Source organism: Sphaerodactylus townsendi, linkage group LG03, assembly GCF_021028975.2.
Source record: "Sphaerodactylus townsendi isolate TG3544 linkage group LG03, MPM_Stown_v2.3, whole genome shotgun sequence".
NCBI classification, from domain to species: Eukaryota; Metazoa; Chordata; class Lepidosauria; order Squamata; family Sphaerodactylidae; genus Sphaerodactylus; species Sphaerodactylus townsendi.
This window is the reverse complement of record NC_059427.1, coordinates 131,218,482-131,239,580: the sequence shown is the minus strand read 5'-3', so window position 1 is coordinate 131,239,580 and position 21,099 is coordinate 131,218,482. Positions and strand designations below refer to the sequence as shown.

The 21,099-nt window shown below is 42.4% G+C and overlaps 1 protein-coding gene and 1 pseudogene across 2 annotated transcripts in view; one reads left to right on the top strand and one right to left on the bottom strand.

Annotated features, from left to right (window-relative positions):
- Positions 1-21,099, bottom strand: part of SLC39A11 (solute carrier family 39 member 11) — a 549,451-nt gene that overhangs the window by 59,515 nt on the left and 468,837 nt on the right. The window lies entirely within an intron of this gene.
- LOC125427866 lies at positions 3,743-7,772 on the top strand (annotated as a pseudogene).

The window sequence follows — 21,099 nt, the reverse complement described above, 5'->3', positions numbered from 1 at the left end:
TAAATAGGAATTACGGTACCAGTTAAATAGGGGTTAACAGTTATAAGAAGAGTTACTGCACTGACTGGGGTGGGTCACCACTTCTCTGTGCAAGAATATAGGATCCTTTTTCCACACTGAAGAGCAAACAGAAATGGCAAGGAGGGTTCCAGACAGGACTTACCACTATTTTCCCTTGAAAATCTGGCAAAGCCTGCTCTCAAGGGCAAGATCAAACTACACATCTACTCAGAAGTAAATATTCGGCAAAGGGCCTGTTCTCCCCTCGGCTTCTTTCTTTGTAGCCTAATTAATTACTTCCTGTACTCTCCCGGCTTGCTGTTTCTTTGACTGTACTCATGAATCAGTGGTTAATGATAAGCTGCAGAAAGGTTAGGGTTTTGTTTTGGTTTTTTACTTTTTAGCAAGGCAAAATGACCAGTCATGACACTCCAGTTATTAAATTATGACAATAATAAAATAACAACAGATCAGTGACATGGCCTGCAACCAAGTTTTTAAGAAGTTTCTGAGAACCTCCCGTCCCCTAGCTTTATTTTACCATTTTATTTAACCTCAAGTGATAGGCACTAAAGGGCCAGTGAGCAGAGAACAGGAAATAAGAAACTAACTATAAAAGACACAAAAGATTTAAAAGGGACAGTCTGCCCTGGTGAGTATCAATACTTCTGACTGTCTATATTGGACAGCCTTGCATTACAGCTGTGTTTAATTTATTTGCAAGTCCTCCTTCTCACTGAAACTCAAAGTGAATTATGCTATGTAAGCCAGAGGTGTCAATGTGGTGTCCGTGGGTGTCTTGGGTACCTGCACCTTTTCTGGTACCTGCCAAATGTTTTTAAGAAGAGGGTGGGGTCAGGTAGGGTTTTTGCTCAGCAAGGCTCCCGATTGGCTGTACTTTTTTTTTAATGTTGCTTTTGGAGCAGCTACCCTTCCAACACAAGGTGTGGCAGCCATTCTGTCACTGCATCCACCAAACTTTGTCAGCATTCCAAAAGTGCTAGCAAGCTCAAAAAGGTTGGAGACCCTAGATGGAAGAATGAGATCTAATAACCAATGTAATAGGACTAGAATTGCAGAAATCTAAAACAAAGTGAAAGCTAAACATGACATATAATTAAACAATGCAAAAAATGATAGTACACAAACAGAAATAAAATGCAGCAAGAGCAGAATACTTACAGCAACTGATAACACATACTACGCACAGTAGAACAGTCCACAATCTCATTCCCTTCATTAAAGCATCTTCCTGAAGTATTATGTAATAACATAGCCCTATTATTTTTATTAAAACACCCTGCTAAACACATCTGTTGTGCACAGTTTGAAGAATGCCAGAAGAGTGGGATCCTTTAATAAATACCACAAATCAAATCTGAAACAAACCGAGGAGGAGGGGGGAGAGAGATGGGAGAGAAATCACAGGAAATACTGGGATGCAATGAGTTTGACCACAGAATCACCTGGACTGTCTTTTTTTTAAAAAAAGGAGTGAACAAATCCAGACTCAATGGTTAGAATGAAGTCAGGACAGATCAATGAAGTGTTTCCTAGCTAATTCTGGTTCTAGTCCATTCTTCCTTCATACCTATTCCACTCTTTCCCTAATTTACTGTGGATTTCCCAAAGCCATGAAATCTAGTGGAGAGACATTTCCACTGCTCTGGGTAAAAGCCTCTTGTCCATGTGTTCCTAGAAGCAACTGAGCTTCTATTCTGCTACTGTTACAGAATGCTCCCTGGCAATAACTTTTTATGGCAACAGTTTATCATAGCAATACTATTACTGAGCCGTGTAGCTCCATTTTATAAGGGGAGAACGCCAACAGTCCATCTAACAGACATCAGTAACTGGCAAGCTGTGAAAATGAACATAGAAGGGAACAGCGGGAGAAGGGGACCACTAGATTTTTAGCACCCTTTCTTAAACCTTCAACACTGCTACCCATTCTGGTGCACTGCACAACATTGTGAGCAGGAATTCTGTAAGCCAGAAGTTACCTATGCAAATGCAGGAATGCTGCAATATCTATGGATGCCAGTTCACTTAAACATAGCTCACATTCATGCAGACTGTACCATACTAAAAGGGTCTTTGGAGGATGAAAATAAGCCATCCTTCAACATCTTTTGACATATGGAATTTTGTCAACGGCAACTTACACATAGAAGGTGAGCTGAAGGTAGCTTTTGCTCCTTCAACATGCATCTGCTGTGACTATAGTTCTGCTAGAGAAACGCAAGCAAATGGGGCATCCTCCCATTACTCTTCCCATGCAGCAATGGTGATGGGCTTCCAATTGACTGTCTTTCTACTCACATTCCTTAGAATCATCTCTTCACTAAGACCCTTCCCCAGATTATGACAAGCAGCTAACCCTTCTACTTTGCAAATTAATTGGATGATAACTAATGATCACGTTTGGTCACAGAAGTATCCAAGAGCTTTAAACCTTTCATTGTCAAAGAGTACATATCTATGCCACTGCTGGTATCTAGAAACTGAGCTCTTATTGGATACTTCGACATGAATGTTTGGCTTTGCCTTTTCAAACTGGAGGGCCTCCCTTTAGAGAACCTACATATCACTATTCTAATTCTTGCTTTTTCCAGACTTTCCCCTGTTTTGTAATGATCTTGCAATCCAAGTGTATTTGCATGTTGTCTGAACAGGAACTTGTGCATTTTTGAAGATCCAGCCTAAATTGGTGTAATTTTCCTTAGGTCAGACCATTGCTGCAACGTATTTCACCACTGAAGGGCTTTCTTTAACAAAAATCAATAATTGCTATTGTGCCTGGGTACAAAAAAAATCCATAATAATATATGTCTACGATCTATTAATTCATCTGAATTCTGAGATTTCATTTAAAATAAAAATCCTTTTCATGATTTATTTAAAACTTCCGCATGCCCGCTCTTCAAAACTGCTTCAGGTGGCTCACAGCTAACACAGTAAAAACAGAATGCTAAAAACAGAAGCCATTAAATCAATATCAATTAAAATAATCATGGAGATGTTACTTTAGCCATGGCAAAATTCTTCTTGGTGATCATGTGGAAGGAAAAGATTAACTTTTTATGATGGGTTTAAGAAAACATATAGGGTTAATCTCCAATTTAGAAATAAAACAGAATTTTAAATATATCATAATCCATATATATATATATGATAATAGTAATCATAAAGGAAAAAATGAGTTAGTGTGGCCTGAATTAAGACCTTGGGTCAAATGCGTCAATCACTAAGGGAAAGGCAAGAGACATTCAAAGGTGGTTTGCCAATCCCTAACTCTGCAAAGCAGCCCTAGACTTCCTTGGAGGTCTCCCACCCAAGTGTTAACAAGGGTCTGCTTCTCTTCCAAGATCTGATGAGATCAGACTAGTTTGGGTTATCCAGATCGAGGCACACAAGAACTGCAAACACAAACACGATCCTCAGAACTATAAATCAGCAATTTAAAACATCACTTCGTCACCAAATAGTGGTGGGGAACAAGAAATAAAGTTTTCAACTGTAGCCACCAGGGTGGGGGAGAAAGCTAGCAACATCTTCCCAAGGCTTGATCAAGAGACCCACTGGAACAATTCAGGAACAGCTCATAGTTAAATGAGCAAATTTCTGCATTTTTCTAGGGAGACTGACCTATTTCGCATTTTCAGAACCAGGGTTTATGCTTTCAATTGTCAGAGAGCCATGGAACGGATGAAATTGAAATAATTCTCATGCAGTTGCAGGAATGCATTCTGGTATGGTTGCCAGTATCCAGGTAGGTCCTGGAGATCTCCTGGAACCACAATTCATTCTAAATCAGAGATCAGTTCCACTGGAAAAAAAAAGCTGCTTTGAAGGATGGATTTTATGGCATTATACTGTACTGAGGTCCCAAACTCTGCTCTCCATTGGCTCCACCCCCAAAACTCCAAGAATAACCAAAACTGGAGCCAACAACTCTTGTGAGGGGCTGGTAAGGCAAAGCAATGATGAGATGTTTCTGTCAGTAAAAGTCAGGAGGAAAAGCTCTTTTCAGGGGTATCTTGACCTTTGAGGGAGTACTTATGAGGGCAAGGACTGCCAGCAACAATTACCAGCTGCCTGCTACTATACCTCACAAAAGACATTATGGTGTGTAGCGGATATAGCTTCAGCTTAGGTTCTGGGAGACCCAGGGTTGAATCACCATTCTACTGTGGAAAGCTCACTGGGGTCGATTCCCCACTGGCAGGTTTGACCTAGGTTCAACCTAGGTTCGACATAGGTATTCCCCACAGCTGCTGAGTTTGACACAGTTCTGTCCCAGTTTCACCCCCTCAAACTGTCAAATTCTGACTCCATCAGGGAGGTACAACTTTTTCAGCAAACCTAGGTCAAACTCAGGTCGAAGCTGGTAAAGTGTGGAATCATCGAGGAACGTTCCCTCCGGTCAGCCAATCACAGTTCAGTGTTTTGGGCATGCTCAGAACAAAAGACTTGAGGCAGGGAAAAGCGCGCCCTTTAAAAAAAATCCTTCTTGTATATGAAGCGATGGTCATACATATAAACAGCACACGTTTACAAGCTGCTTTTAGCTACATAGAGCACTGATTTGTGGCTATATTGCTGTTACGTAAAAAAAAACGGACGGACGTTCACATTCCCATGGTAACACGACAGCCAATCAGGAACAAAGAGCAGAAGAGGCACTGAGGCGATCCCACCCTCTGAGCTCAGCTCTGGTGGGACGAACTCGGCTGCTGTGGAAAGTAACAATGGAGTCGACCTAGGTCAGTTCCTTTTCAGGGAACCGGGTCGAATCTAGTCTACTCTGCAGTGGGAAATCAACCTGGGTGTTCTTAGGCCAATGATACATTCTCTGCCTAACTGACTTCACAGGGTTGTTGTAAGGACAAAATGCCAGTGAGGAGAATGACATCAGCTGCTTTGGATCCCTACGGTAGAGAAAGGCAGGGTATAATAAATACAGCTGAAGGCGAAGGACAAATAAGATAGGTTAGTTAGTAGAGAGAAGGAAACAGGAAAAGCTTGGCAGGAGAAGAAAAACAGGAAATAATGCTGAGTGGGAAAAGTGAGATGCCTCTTTCAAGTCAGTGCAGGTTCCCCTTCACTCAAGTAGGCCCAGCTGAGCAGTCCACACTGCACAACTGGGTCAGAGCTTTTCTAGGTAAAGTCTGTCAGGGGAAGGAAGGAGGAAAAGCAGGAGATAAAGCAAGGTGTAAGACAAGTTAGGTTAGGGAGAGGAAGAGAAGGGAAGGGAAGCAGGAAAAGAGGAGACATTTAGGTTATGGGATTTCCAAAGCCCTGAACAGTCTCACGTTTGTCTGGTCATACTTAGGGAAGCTTCCAAACCTGACAAAACTAAACTCTAGGCAGTGTTTTCTACAGGGCCTTTAAAACGAGTCTTTAGTGCTGTTTGTATGATTCTTGTAGCATCCAGGATTTGAGAGTAAAACAAACGATAATCTGAAAGGGCCATGCTAAAGTTCACCAAGACATGCAGGTGACTCTTGTCAAAATGCAAAGGCTACAGGGACATTTTTAGCTCATTTGTACGCTAGCATTTACACTAACCAAAGCGTTCCCAGCATCAGTACTCCATGGAACAAGAAAATGAAGGAAGTTACAGGACACCGAGGACTGAGCAGCTTGTAACTTGGTCAAGGTCACACAGAGAGGCTCTGTGTTGGAGTTTAACTTGGCCAGTGTGCAAGACCCTTCCTGCTGGAACGGCCTTCCTCTACGCATATGTCAACAGAAGGAGAGACACCAAGTGCCAGAACTCCGAGGAAGCTTCTACCCCAATACATACCTGGATAAAAATTCAGCAGAATTCCCTTGACCAAAATGCCTAACTAGCTTTACCTCAGTGTTTTCCTACCTAGACTAACAACTTGGCTTGAGGTTATTGGGGAAGGGGGAATCCAAGTTACGGGATACATAATGAGACATTCCTCTCAAAACAGGACAATAAGAAATATTTCCTCACTCTCTAATAGGAAATAAGAAGCACCAGGAAAAGGAAATTCAGTGGAAAACCATCTGGAATGTTGTGTATCTCAGCCACTGACTGGAAACTGCCTGCATTACCAGAGGAGGTAGCCATTTTACAGGTTTCTACATGCTGCCTCTGCTAACTAGTGTGCAGGGCTCAGATTGTTCCCTTGGGACCATGTAATTAGTGGAGGTGTTGGTTTTTCTGTGTGTGGTATGCTGCAGTTTATGTTCACGGCCCATGCTCCATCAAAATTTAAGATTGTCAGTGACTTTTAAGGGAAGTTCTGTCAGGGTAAAGGAGAAAAGTTTGCTCTACTATCCCAAGCTATAAGAAATTCAGTGGTTGTTGCCCACCTGCAGCATCCTCCATTGTTTTTTTTTTTTAAGAATCCTTTTCCACAAGGTGTTCTTTCTCACCCACTGGATGAATTATGTCAGCCAAAGAGATAACTGAGCTTCTGACATCTCATGCCTCTCCACAGACATTTAGGCAAGTCACTCAACTTAACACACAAGTATCTGAGCTGGCTTTCTCTCCGAATTCCAGATTTGTAAGATACAGCACACTCATGTCAAGCAGCTCAGTAAGACAGGAGGTTTGTTTACACCACTGAGGGGCACAGTTGTTGGTACAGAACACACAGTTCTGCGGCCATTTCCTGTGGTCTTATACCAAGAAACGGTGCTATAAGTACTCACTACTGTGCCCAGGACAGGCAGTCCATTTCAGGTCATGTTCCCAGGGAATAAGCACCAGGGTGGGTTAAAAATGGCACCAGACACATAGAAGGGGACTGGCTACTGAACAGCTTCTGCTCAAAGCTATCATGCAAAACAACCTGCTAGGTTGCTGCTGTCCAAGATCATAACAGTCGTTTTCTGCAGAAGTAGCATTTGGCAGCTTAATACATTTTATGACATTATACTGAAGATGACAGGTTAAAGAGAAGTTGTAACCAGGCTGCACTCTGGCTTACTGCCCGCACTAGAGTTCTAAACAAGCTGATGTAAGAGACTGGATCCCATGAAGAATTTCCATGAAGAGAAGGGGGTAATTTTTGTGCTGCTGTCCCTGGAGGTTCCCTGTCCACCAGAAAAAGGATTTTGGGGAACATTTTTAGGTTACAGGAGGAGGCAAGAAAAATCTATTCCAGTAATATGAATCCATCAATGGAAATTTTCAGTGGGATCTGGCATACTGTTTCTTCAAGTCCCAGAACCTTAACGAAGTCTTGAGGAAGCTTTTCCAGATTGTCCCTGGAGAGAACCCATGGAGCTCCTGAGACTCCCAGAAGTGCCAGTGCTGCACCATGGTGGACAACTCCATGGTGGACAACACCATGGTGGACAACTCCAGCCACCTGAGAGGCTCTGGTTATGCAAAGAAATCAATAGCCACAACTTCATCACGAGTATGAACCAAATCCCCACAGCGGGCTTTGAAGCAAATGTCAGCAGCAAAACAACCGATCACTTCATTTATCCAGACAATGCCAAGAACTTGCCAGCCAACAAGTTTCTGTGCCTTCAAAGCTCTGGATCTGCTATGGGCAGCAAGTTCTCTAAGTGCCGTGTCAACTGGCCAGATTCGATTCACCAGTGTGCCTATGATGCTCTTCCTTTGTGTGGACAAAGAGAAGGTTAAAATCTATAATCCACCTTTCTTCAAATACATCCATGACTGATGGACAGAACATCATGGGCACTACCCCTCCACAGGAATGCTGGTGCTGTTCTCTATGTTCTTTTGATTGAACTTAATATGCAAAGAAGAAGATTTATATCCCCCCTTTCTCTCCTGTAGGAGACTCAAAGGGGCTTACAATCTCCTTACCCTTCCGGCCTCACAACAAACACCCTGTGAGGTAGGTGGGGCTAAGAGAGCTGCGAAAACTGTGACTAGCCCAAGGTCACCCAGCTGGCGTGTGTGGGAGTGCACAGGCTAATCTGAATTCCCCAGACAAGCCTCCACAGCTCAAGCGACAAAGTGGGGAATCAAACCCTGTTCCTCCAGATTAGAATGTACCTGCTCTTAACCACTATGCCACTACACTCTTCCCACTGAGCTACAAAGTATGCACTCTTCCCACTGAGCTACAGCCCCTCCCAAGTTACACCTGTTCCAAGTAAAATCCACCATCTTCCAGGTCACTCATGATTTATCCAAGCACTTTTGAAACCACCTGAGATGAACTGAAAAAATTCATAATAAAGGAAGCAAGGAAGAAAAGCTAAAGTGACCATTCAAAAACAACAAATCTGTTGATTTTATTTGGAAAAAATAATAATTCTGCAGTATACATACACAGAAAACAGACAAAGTTCTGAGGGGGGGGGGGGAAATGTCATGCTTGGAAAAATAATAATAAAACCTGAAATTCCCATTTGCTTTATATCCACAATCAAAGCAGGGTGGAAGGAAAAGAAACACAACATGCTGTTGATGAGTTTTCCATTAAGAACGAACGTTTAACCCCCCTCCCTTTGTAATACAGCCCTTGCTCTTAGCCACGAATCCCCCCTCCTTAATAAAAATAAGAATAATAAAAAGTTATATGACTTTAATTAAATGCACTTATTAAAAGAGTGAAATATTTGGAGAGGCTGGCTTTCTTTTTTAAATGCTAAAGGCACATTTTCCAGCGTGCTGCAGAGTGTCTGCATCCGCCCGCCCCAGGCCATTTTTAATGCACAAATAAATCCCCACCTGAAGTGCTGACAGATTATTATGCAGTGTGGCAGCCAACTAAAGTAAACACTGGGGCAAAAGTTTTAACCTCTTGCAGTCACAGAGCATTCCCCCCTCCTGCCAGCTACTCTTATATACAGTGCAGATCTAATCAGTCGAGCAAGTTACCTCCAGTGCCACCTCTCAGTCTTTCAGGTCTGCTGCATGTTGTTTCTCCCTCACCCACCCCAGTTTTAGGACCGAATACTCTCAAAGTAGCGTCACCGGTAACTGGTTTATAAAATATGTTCTGATAGCAAAATATACAATTAGAAGGGTCTGAGTTCCTGCAACTATATATGCATATTTTGCCAACAAAGGCGGCAACCCATTCAATCAACATGGATCCATAAGGAATTACAGGGAGGACAAACACTTGAGAAATTTTCTGTGCTCTCTGTACAATAAGCAAAAGACTGTCGAGCTCTGTAGCCAAGCATAGGCAACATTTTTTGACCCAAGTGCTGGAGAAATTACTATGTTTGTGAAGGTATCAGTGTGCCAGAAAGCAAAATTGGGTGGGGATGAGGACTGTAATTTAGCAGGCAAAAGAAGCAGTTTTGAGGATTAACCTTGGACTCAAATGGTGGTTGTGAAGAAGTGGGAGGCAATGACATGCATAAGCCGTGCCTGTTGCCTTCTCTCACATCACTGACCACAGCAGTGCTTCCATAGCTTAGGTGAAGATGTGGGAGGTAATGGTCTGGTGTACCACCGTCTGCATGCATGCTGGGGGTTGCTTATCTCTTGGTTAGAGGAGCAAGAAGCTTTGCCCATCCTTAAATCCCTTGACTCCTCAGTTCTGGACTATGAAAGCAGGAAATTGAACATTTGGCCCAGACCTAAATGAATTTAATGGGGAGTGGTACATTTTATTTCATCCTCCCTTTTTTGCCCGGGAATACATTCGCTGACTCTGTTTTCCACTGAAGTGCCACAATAATTTAAGCTGTTCGGAGCCTCTGGTCCTTGACGATCTAGCAAAGAAACGCATGCGGACTAGAAGTAGTTATGTTCCTCCAGTCCCTATTAATTCTTCCATGTTATAAACTACTCTTAACTGCATTCGGAATGGCAGGAATGGGGGAATGAATACCTCAAAATGATGGCAAATGCTCAGTTTTGTGAACATACTGTTTTGATTTGAAAGTTTCTGACACAGGTACTCTTCCTGCTTGGAACAAAACTACAGTCATCTCCCTCCCAAAAAATACAACTAAAATTTAAGAGACACTTTATTGCTGCAGATATGAGGGGCTTGGGCGTGGTAGTGGTAAATAAAGGAACACTTTGAGGTCACTGCCCACTATATTGAAGAATTTTCAACCCCCACTTTGGCCTCTCCTGTAGATTCTTTAACTGAACCATCCAAAATCACCTAAAAAGGAGGACACAAGCGTTGATCAAAAAGTCGTTAGTGTCACTCTAAGCTATGTTCACTGCATGGGGTTGCCACCTCCAGGTGATAAAAATTATGAGTCTGTACCAACTAAGTTTCAAGTGCCACTATACCATGTATTTATAGATATTAAAGTCTCACACCAAAACCAGTGGTGGAGAACCTATGGTATAGGTGCCAGAGGAGGCACTCAGTACCCTCTCTGTGGGCACGCACTCACAGAGTTTGTCATGTGGAGGGGCTTGCTTTTGAGTAAACGCTCCTAGAGTCATGATTCACCCATTCAAAGCGTTGCACGGGTGCTTCAAAGCAAAGCCCCCGACTACCACCAAGCTTACTCCCGAGTAATGCGTGCCTTGGAGCCAATCATTTTTCCTTAACTAAAATCTCAGTATTCAGGTTAAATTGTCGTGTTGGCGCTTTGCAATAAATTAGTGGGTTTTGGGTTGCAGTTTGGGCACTCGGTCTCGAAAAGGTTCGTCATCACTGCCATAAACCATGAGGCAAACCAAAAATGGATCAATAATTTCCTTTACACTCATATATGGCAAAATATCATAATGGATAACATCTTCTCAAAAACATAGAATGTACAGTTAAGCATAAGTATAACTCAAAGAATCACTCACAATAACGTAGCAATGAAGAAACAAAAGCAAGATATAGCCTCTTAGGCTTCCAATACTACTCCTTAGTCCAAAGGAACCACACTTTATTCATTGTGCTACAATATTCCAAGACCATAGTTTCAGGCTATTTTGCAAGCTTTAATGGCAATCTGCCTCCGGCTAGGTATGATTTCGTGAAAACTTCTCTCTGACCTGATTATTTGTACATCAAATGAAAAATTACATATTTGCAAATCTTGTTGCCAAACGGATACTCAATGAAAACATTATTTTAATGAATTACTTGCATGTTCCCGTATCGGGCTGGATACAAATTTCAATGCTATTGTTTCTGGAACACACTATACAGGGTTGTTCCCACTTTCCTAAAGAAATAATATCAAAGTACCATAAATGAGTAACCTAATCAATCTAAATAAATATACATCACTCTTATTTCAAATGAATTGCCAGGACCGGCTTTCTACTGATTACTCTTCTGCTGCACCTTAATCCTCACAAGAAAGTGCTGTCCTGCACATATTGCATCTTTTTAACCCACTGTGTCCCAGCTCAATTATCATATGTTAACTGATATTACAAAAATCCAGAAAAGTCAATATTTTGGTTGAGTCCATGAGGATATGCAGAATTCAGCAAAAAGATTAATCTGGATTCAAACTGTTGGAGTCTCTGCTCTTTGGCGGATTCCGCATGGGCCAAAAACAGTGGTGTGAAAATGGTGTGGTTACACTGTTTTAAACCATTTTACACCAAATTCACACTGTTTTCACACTGTTTTCATACCGCTGTTTTTGGCCCATGCAGAATCCGCTTCTGTTTCCGAAATGTTCTTTAGTTTCTATTGACGCCAACACTGTGACCTTGAATGAGTCCAGTGCGTGTTCTTTCACCAAAAAATGCTCACAAAGCACTTTTTTCCTGATGTGGGACATATGCTCTAGCACCTATATCTGGAGCTTGCATTGATGTTTGTTCCACATACAGCAAACTGCATTCGCATTTTATAAGGCAAAATACACTACAGGAGTTGCAGTATAATTGACTTTGTCACAATTACCATTAAAATTTACACATTTTTTGCATTAAAGGTTTAAAGGGAAAGAAACAAATGAATAGGGAACACAAGTAACAAAAAGGGGTGGGGGGAGAAGACCATAATGATAACATTAAAAGTAAGAAGAAATTTAAAAGGGGCCATACAAACATCCATATTAACTACACTTAGCCCCCTGAGTTAGTCTTAGTTTTTCAGGATACCAGAAGTTGCCCAAGAAAGGCAATTTCTCCTCCCTCTTTTTTACTTCTTTAACTAACTTGCAGCTACTCTGAATATTCCGTGTCTTCTCCAGGAACATACTCAATCCTAACCAGGACATGTGCTTTAGCTCAGTTCAGTAACAAAGTCATAGTTTTCTACATACCTGACAAGTATTTCTCTTGTTCATCACCACCAGCAATGCAGGTGTGTCAGCTGCATGCAAACATGAACCAGGATGAGGATCTGGATCAGGACAGTCAAATTAATTTTGGTGCAAAACCACACTAAATGTAGATATTTGACTTGCACAGGACACCTGGTCTTAGAGATTAACAAACACAGGAATTCTAATGTAAGTATCAATGAAGTCAAGGGACAGTAGATTTCCCACAAATCAAGAGGGGAAGAAACAAACTCCAATTTGCCAAACAATTGCATTCAAACATCGTAGCAAATTGGACCTGGATTCCTGAAAGACAAAAACTTCAGTCATGCTTTGTGTTTGGGAGGAAACTGCATTTATGCTCATTGCTGAAACACAGAGTTTTGCCCTGGTATCAGAATAGGCTGGAATTCTAAGTACCTTTTCCAAGAAGTAAACTGGTTTCAATGGTTAAATGTTTACATTTAGACACAGGTAGGACTGGACTGTTATGTCTCTATAAATACTCTGATACAGCGCAGAGCTGAGTTCCAAATGAATTAATTGCCACCAGTCCAGGATTCAGTGAATGCCTTGATTGATCAAAGGATATTCTGGTTTATTTTAGAATCTTTCCCAGCAATAATCCAAAGGAAGCAGAATTTCTAACTGCATGGGGAAAGACTCAGCCCTATGCATGTGATTAGATCATAGTCCCAAGCCTTTAGGACTGCGCCAACATGAAACCACCTTCCACAAAGCTGTGTACAAATCGGTGCTCCATTATTTTACCCAAGTATATCAGACTTGCATAGCATATTATACAGCAATTCCCAAGTCATAGATTGGGACCCACATATATGTTCCAAGGATTATGTGAATGGGGGGAGGGGAGAATGGGCAAGTGTAAGAAGCTATGTGGGGATTAGCTTCCAGATATTACATTGAAACCAGTTGGTAGACCCAAGACAAAACACAGAATTCTGCTGGATAAGATCTGTCAGTGAATCAGCGGAACAGAGCTTAGGCTGAACCCTTCCTAGGGGAAGTCTTACATAATTAAATCAGTAACACTAATGAAGCACAAGACCATTTTTAGACAGTTCCTAAATTGCTAGAATAGTTGTAAAGGCAAAAAATAGAGGCATAAATGGATCTATTCAGAAGTTACTCTGCAGCTTTAAAAATTCAGTTATCCATGACTGACCACTAATGCAAAATAAAATGGGAGTTGGGATGATCTTCAACATTTAAGGCTATTCGAGAAAAAATGCCAACATTTCTAAACGAACATGATGAATCCGTTTGAAATTATTATTGCTCAGAATTAGTTCTCCAATCTCACTGAATTTCAGAACACACTGCAAGGATGCATATAATGAGAACTATATCCGCAAGCAGTATCTACACGACTTTCTAAAGGTGCCTAGTTTACAAAAGGGATTTTAAAACAAGTCTAAAACTTACACACGATCAGAGAACACATGAAGGATTGTGACATCCACCTTAAAATGTACCGAAAGCCTACATTTCCAAATGTCTTTAAAATATTTTATGCCTCTTTTCTACTATGCTTATCCTAGACTGTTAATATGTGATTTGCTACAAGTACATCTCAGCAAAGCATGTCTCATTCATAAGTACCCCTCCCATTAGTGTCAAGTGTAGACATATTAAGTTGCCAATCATTATTTAGACATGATTGCTAAATGAAATCTCCACATTCACAGCCACAATCTCCATATTCAAAGATATTTCAGCCTGCTATTCTTAGAACAAGAATTTGGTGATCTAGACCATCATTTCAAACAGCTCAATATTGGCCATGCTGGCAGGGGCTGATGGGAATTGTAGTCCATAACATCTGGAGTGCCAAAGGTTCACCACCATGGACCTAGGACCTCCTGCCTGCCTATCACTGCCTTAGCACTGAACTATGGACCCTTGTCATAGTTTGACTGAAAGGATCTTGATTTGATCCTGCAAGCTATTTCTTCTGTTATTAGGTTTTCTCAGTCTACTAAGAGGATAAAAATCAGAGAGCATTATTTGTACCAGGCTGTTTGCAAAACATGAAGCTAGAGATTCTGCCAAATAGATTAACCCACTATAAGCAGAATCAGCAAACTGTCATGCATTTCAACATCTAAGGCACAGGTGTCAAACTCGCGGCTCTCCAGATATTATGGACTACAGTTCCCATCACCCCCTGCCAGCATGATGCTGGCAGGGGATGATGGGAACTGTAGTCCATGACATCTGGAGGGCCGCAAGTTTGACACCTATGATCTAAGGCATATTTCTAAAGATTTGTAGTAGGTGCACTTCCACTTATGGAAAATTTAATTATCTTTTCTCTAAAGGGTACAGAAGTCAACCCATTACCTAGACCAGTGGTGGCAAACCTACGGCACTCCAGATGTTCATGGACAACAATTCCCATCAGCCCCTGCCAGCATGGCAGTGGAGTGCCATAGGTTTGCCACCACGGACCTAGACTGTGAGCATTCTACATATCTTTAGAAATGAAGATCCAGACTAGGGTGGCTAGCACTGCTGCCCCAAGCCTCAATGCTGCTTAGTGGAGAAGCAGGACTAGAACCGAGGGGTGGGGAATCAGTGTCACACTGAAGTTGTGATGTCAGTTTTGGCACGAATCTGGAAGCGATGTTATTGCATTGAACTGAATCTCTAGGATTCACCCCAAATTCAACAGGACTTTGCCCCTGCCTCCACCCCACTTCTCCTAGAGATTGCCAGAGTTGGATAGGCAATTCTTGCCAAGACTGTGTTTTCACATTTGACAAGATGCCATACACTTTGATAATCCTTGCAGGAGATTTGCTTTTAATGCAAAATTCCTTCCTTTTAAAAAAGGGCAATTATGAAGTTATGTTCCCCAAGCTCTTGGCAAAAAAACCCCCAAAAACTGGCTAGGGAAAATGAGCTGGAAGCTAGACTACTCTGCGGATTTCACAATAACGGAAATCTTCATTTCATCACATTTAGTAGCAAAAGCTTCCCAATAAGGTGACATCCTACCTGTTAACACTTCCAGAGAGTTATGTTCTTTGGTTGTTGTTTTTTAACTTAACAGAGCTTTCAGGTATGCATAAGGGAAATAAAGTTATAATAAAAGAGCTTATCCAAACAACCTAAGACTTTTGGATTAATTTTTTCTCAATCTAGGAGTGGTGGCATAATACCGTATATCATTATGGCAAAATAGCAGCTTAGCTAGCCCCAAATGTTGAAGAAGGGGACACATCACATTTCAAAGCTGAAGTTCTGTAATATGGCAGGAGAACCAGTGTGATACAGTGGATACAATATTGAACTAGCCATGGGATACCTGTATTTAAACATGCATTCTTCTAGGAAGATTGCTGAGTCACCCTCAGCAAGTCACACTCTCAGACTAACCTACTTCACAGGGATGTTGTGCGAATAAAATAGAAAACTATTTATGCCTCCTTGATCTCCTTGGAGTACAGATATAAAAAGAATGATAATGGCAAGACTGTGACAATGCTAGGGGTGCCAACCTGCAGCTATCACACTGCCACCATATCATGAGACCAGGAATGGGGGTGGGGGGTGGGGTTTCAATCCTGCTTCTTAATTCCAGGTTCTTTTCTCCAAATACTCCAAACCGCTGAGTTCTCAAAGGTTTTTGTTGTAAAACAGAAAACAAAAAAACAAATTTCTCTTACAGAGATCTCTCAGCCAAGCATGTTCCAATTATTTTTCTGTTCAGACCTCAAGCTAAGAGATGCTTCCTCTAGCACTGTCCATGGTGGAATACCTAAGTCTTTGTTCCTCACTCCTCAGGAAAACTTGCTTCCTGCCATGAGGCAATCTAGCCTTTGATGTTTGGGACTTCCCTTTGGTTACCACCTTTTGGTCCTGCATCCGGACATCAAAGAGCTTGTCAGGCTAGTGTCTTTTTCTAATACAGTTACAGGACAACTTCATCACAGCAGCAATGGCTGAAGACCTTCCTCTATTATAACTGATCTCCAGCTGACATAGATCAGTTTACCTAAAGAAAATGGCTGCTTTGGAAGGTGGACACCATGGCCATATACCCAACTGAAGTATACCCATCCCCCTCAATCTCCATCTCCCAAATGCCCAGGTATTTCCCAACCAGGAGCTGTCAACCCTACTCAAGGCCCATTCCAGTAGGTTGCCAGGCACCTCCTAGTTACCAGATATCCCTGGCAACTGGTGGGGAATGCAGAGGAATTCATTGGCAGCAAAATGAAACCTAGGCCTCTGTTGTCAGTGACATATCAATGTCACTTCTGGTGCTAACTGGAAGTGACATCATCACATTGCCAGCAGTGTGGGGACACTGGTATTACTCTGTAGTAGAAGCTGATTTTGCCACATAGTTTTGCCCAAATCCATGATGACAATACTTCCGATGAGTACTGGAAATGACATTGTCAAGTTGTCAGCTACAGAGGCTTAGTTCCCAGCATGATGCTTCTAAGTCCCCCTACCACCCAGCTCTCCAGCACCAAGGGGAGGATTCCGCTGGGAATCTGGAATCCCAGCTTTCAGGCCTTTTTCAAGTTAGGTAGCTGAGGCTGACTTTTGCCATCAGCTACTTACTTTGGTGTTATGTTTATGTCGCCCACTCCCTGACTGCAGTAGCAACAGCTTAGTAAAATATCTCCATTCTTGCTTGCAGAGACTCTATCCCACTGCCAAAGGTGCTGTGGGTCCAGCTGTGACTACCTCACTAAAACAAAGTTAGGCATGAAAGACTCATTCATGATTCTATCACTGATGCATGCCTCAACAATTGGAGAATTTATTTTACCTCATTTATGCACCATCTTTCTCCCCGGTGGGGACTCAAACCTGCTGCCATCACTCTCTCCTCAATATTATCCTCATAACAATCTTGTGAGTTAGGTCAAGCCAAGAGTGTATGACTGGCCCACGGCCACCCAGCGAGGTTCTGCGGCAGGGATGGGGAGATTGGAATTAGCCTCTCCCAGACCCTCGTCCAACAGTTAACCCTGGGGCCACCAACCTTTTTCAGCCTGCAGTCTCTTTTGGAATTCTCCCACAAAGGGGTGGGTGAAACAGGAATGCCTGTCACAGGAAACAGAGAAAGCCACAAAATGTCAGGGAGTGATGTCTTGAATAACTCTAATAGTAACTCTTCAGCATTTCAGGCAGAAGCTCCATATAACAGGATGTTTTTTAGTATTAATATATTGCTCAAAAGTATTTTCTTGCAAACTCCTTCAGTCACAGGGAAGAACCTTGCACTGAGGAGGCAGCTGTTATTGAAGTAACTTTTTAAAAGTTATACATCCAATCATTCCCATTTGGCCACACCCACTTTCCAATATGCTTAGCAGGTGGCCAGGCAAGGTGTCAGAAGGCACCTTGACACCCACAGCCACAACACTGGGGACCCCTGCTCTAACAAATGTACCACACTAGATCTCAAACACTCGGGTAGTTACAACCTGGGTAGTTTCAACTTGCAAGACAGAATCAGCTTTTTAATTTGCCTGCCATGATAGAGAAAGAGCGGAACATGTTACACCTGAAGTCCTCCTGTCCAACACATCTTACGGAATCCCAATGAAAGTGACAGTTTCTCAAAAAAGAAAATTTGCTGCAATTCGAGCAACAGCATCATCCAAACACTGATAATTCTGCTGACATTAAATGGAGAAATCTGTGTCTGCATTAATAACCAAAGAAGAATCTGATCACTCGTAAAACTGAGGCAGGCGCAGTGGTGGGATTCAAATAATTTAACAACCGGTTCCAGTGATGGGGTTCAAACTGGTTGTTTACAAGCACCATTTTAACAACCAGTTCTGCCGAAGTGATGCGAACCTGCTGAATCCCACCACGGGGCAGGCGGCAGCTGTTGGGTCAAGTGGCGTAGGAGGTTAAGAGCTTGTATATCTAATCCGGAGGAACCGGGTTTAATTCTCCACTCTGCCGCCTGAGCTGTGGAGGCTTATCTGGGGAATTCAGATTAGCCTGTACACTCCCACACACGCCAGCTGGGTGACCTTGGGCTAGTCACAGCTTCTCGGAGCTCTCCCAGCCCCACCTACCTCACAGAGTGTTTGTTGTGAGGGGGGAAGGGCAAGGAGATTGTAAGCCCCTTTGAGTCTCCTACAAGAGAGAAAGGGGGGATATAAATCCAAACTCTTCTTCTTCTTCTTCTTCTTGGGAAAGGGACCCAAGGCAGCTGTTTCTTCTCAAGACAAAAAGGAAGAGAGTGGCTGTGTGTGTAACTCCAGCAGTGTTAGATCTGTTTATATGAAACATGAGGAAAGATGCTCTGAAATCTAAGGAAGCAACAACCTTCACCATATATTAAAACAAGGGGAAGGGTATGAAGTGCCAATAACTGTCAGAAGGCATTCCTGTGTGCAGGAGCTTCGCAAGACAGACATAACTAATTTAGTGCTGCCTCGCTCAGGTATATTAAGCTGTCAGTCTGGATGATAGGAGTTTAATCACGTACAGTAGATCAAAGCCCCACTCGGCCCTTTGTTGGTGGGCCCGGCTCACACACATACTCACAGACCAAGGAGGTAATCTTGTAGAGACTATATAGCAGGAAAGGAAGGATGAAATGGAGCTATGTCAAAATATGAAAGGAGGTGAGACCTTCCTTCTCGTGGGGGACTTATCTCATGACTCTCCACTAAGATATGAAAGATCAAAAGTGTTACTCTTCTTTCCCTCAGCCACCAGAAAAATGATACCTATGGGTGCAGGCAAGAACTTTTACAGACCTGTCAGAGAAAGTTGCATAGAACTGCTGTATAGAATTCTTTATTCTTCTTTTTAAAAGAAGGGTGGACACTCAGGTCAACAGGAAAGGACTATGCCAGGCTCCAAACCTGGGAAACGATAAATACAAGCTTGCTGAAACTGCTAATGGTGACATACTGTTCTACAATGCTCTTTATCATTTCCTTCTTATAGTTCTTTCACTGCACTGTTCTCAGCAGGTACATTGGGAAGCACCTGCTGATCTTGCTTCTCATCATCAACTCCTTCCATACAGCTGAAATCCTACCTGTACACAACCTCCAGGCAATAGACAAATATGTTCCACACATTGGAAGATCTTGCATTTCTACGGATCATTTTCAAGGTTTAGGTTTTAAGCTTCAAGGTCATGAGTGGCCTGGAACTCTCGTAACTTTGGGACTGCATCTTTCCATATCGCCCACGGAGGACCCTCTGATCCTCCAATAATAATTTACTGGTTGTCGCTGGCTCCAAGGATGTCTGATTTACTTCCACCAGAGCCAGAGCCTTCTTGGTACTGGCCCCTCTCTGGTGGAATTCTCTTCCAGCAGACATTAGGGCCCTACAGAGTAAAAATCAATTCTGCAGGGCTTGTAAGGCCAAAATGTTCTACCAGCCTTGCAACTGAAGATATCAGTCCAAATTGCATGGAGCACTTTAGTAACTCTTCATTCTAATGAAGATAGCCTCACTACATGGTCATCACCTCCTCAGAAATCTGGGGATGCAGTAAAGTAGTAAAATGCTTACCACCAATTGGCAGGATTCTGTAGATGACTGGCATACTAAATGCCTACACAAATACCAAGAACTAAACTATAATTTAGTAACCAATCATCTACATTCTCCATTTATTCCTGCAACAGCTCCTACGGGATAAGGAAGGCAGCTTCAAGGGTGAATTTTACTAAAAAAGCAACAGGGGAAATACCTGAATCTCACTGAAACAAAACTTTAGAAAGAGTAGTTCAGTCATCTTCCCAAGATGCAAGCTGCTATTTTTAGTCAGCATTTGTAATATGACAGCAACAGGAATTATAGAGATGAAGATAATGGCATTACTCAGCGTCTCTGGAAGTTCCCTAATACAGAATGCCCTTCCTGAAGCAGAGGTATATCTAGGCAAACTGGAGACAAAACATGAGTTTGGCACCTCTCCCCCTATGGGCGGCCACCTCCCCCACCACGACCAAACAATGATTTTTTGCACCAGCTCACAAAATACCTCCCGCCTCCAGCAAAACATACATGGCTCTCTCCCCACCAATTCTCTTTCTTAATTTTGTCCTCACACCAACCCTATGAGGTAGGTTATTAGCCTGAGAAACAGCTCCAAGCCAGTGCAAGTGGGTATTAAGCATGTAAATCTCTCACAAATCACCCCCAGCAAAACATTGACCAAACAAATATCAGCATCATCTCTCACAAATCACCCACCTCCACCCCCCAGCAAAACATACATGTCTCTCTCCCCACCAACTCTCTTTCCTAATTTTGTCCTCACACCAACCCTAAGAGGTAGGTTGTTAGCCTGAGAAACAGCTCCAAGCCAGTGCAAGTAGGTATTAAGCATGTAAATCTCTCACAAATCACCTCCAGCAAAACATTTACCAAACAAATGTCAGCATCATCTCTCACAAAACACCTCCAGTGGAATCCACCCCCAAATAGCATCACTTTCAATGTTTAAACTGGGGACCTCACATTCTCCCTTTAAGCCCATGCCAAAGGGGGTGGATTTAAAAGGAGAATCTGGGAAAATTTGGAGGGTGCCTGCTGTCAGGGGTGCAATTGTTAAGATAACAGCACCAAACTTTCAGGGTATCTTTAGGAGACTCTCCTGATGATACCACCCAGGTTTGGTGAAGTTTGGTTCAGGGGGTCCAAAGTTATGGACCCTCAAAGGTATAGCCCCCATCTCCTATTGGAAACAATGGAGCACCCCTTTTGGGAGTCCATAACTTTGGACTCCCTGAACCAAACCTCACCAAATCTGGGTGGTATTATCAGGAGGGTCTCCTGAAAGATCTCTGAAATTCTGGTGCTGCTAGCCTAAAAACTGCCCCCTCTGCAGGCCAAAAACTGAAAAAACACTGGAAAATACAACACACACAAAAATGAACCTGAAATTTTGTG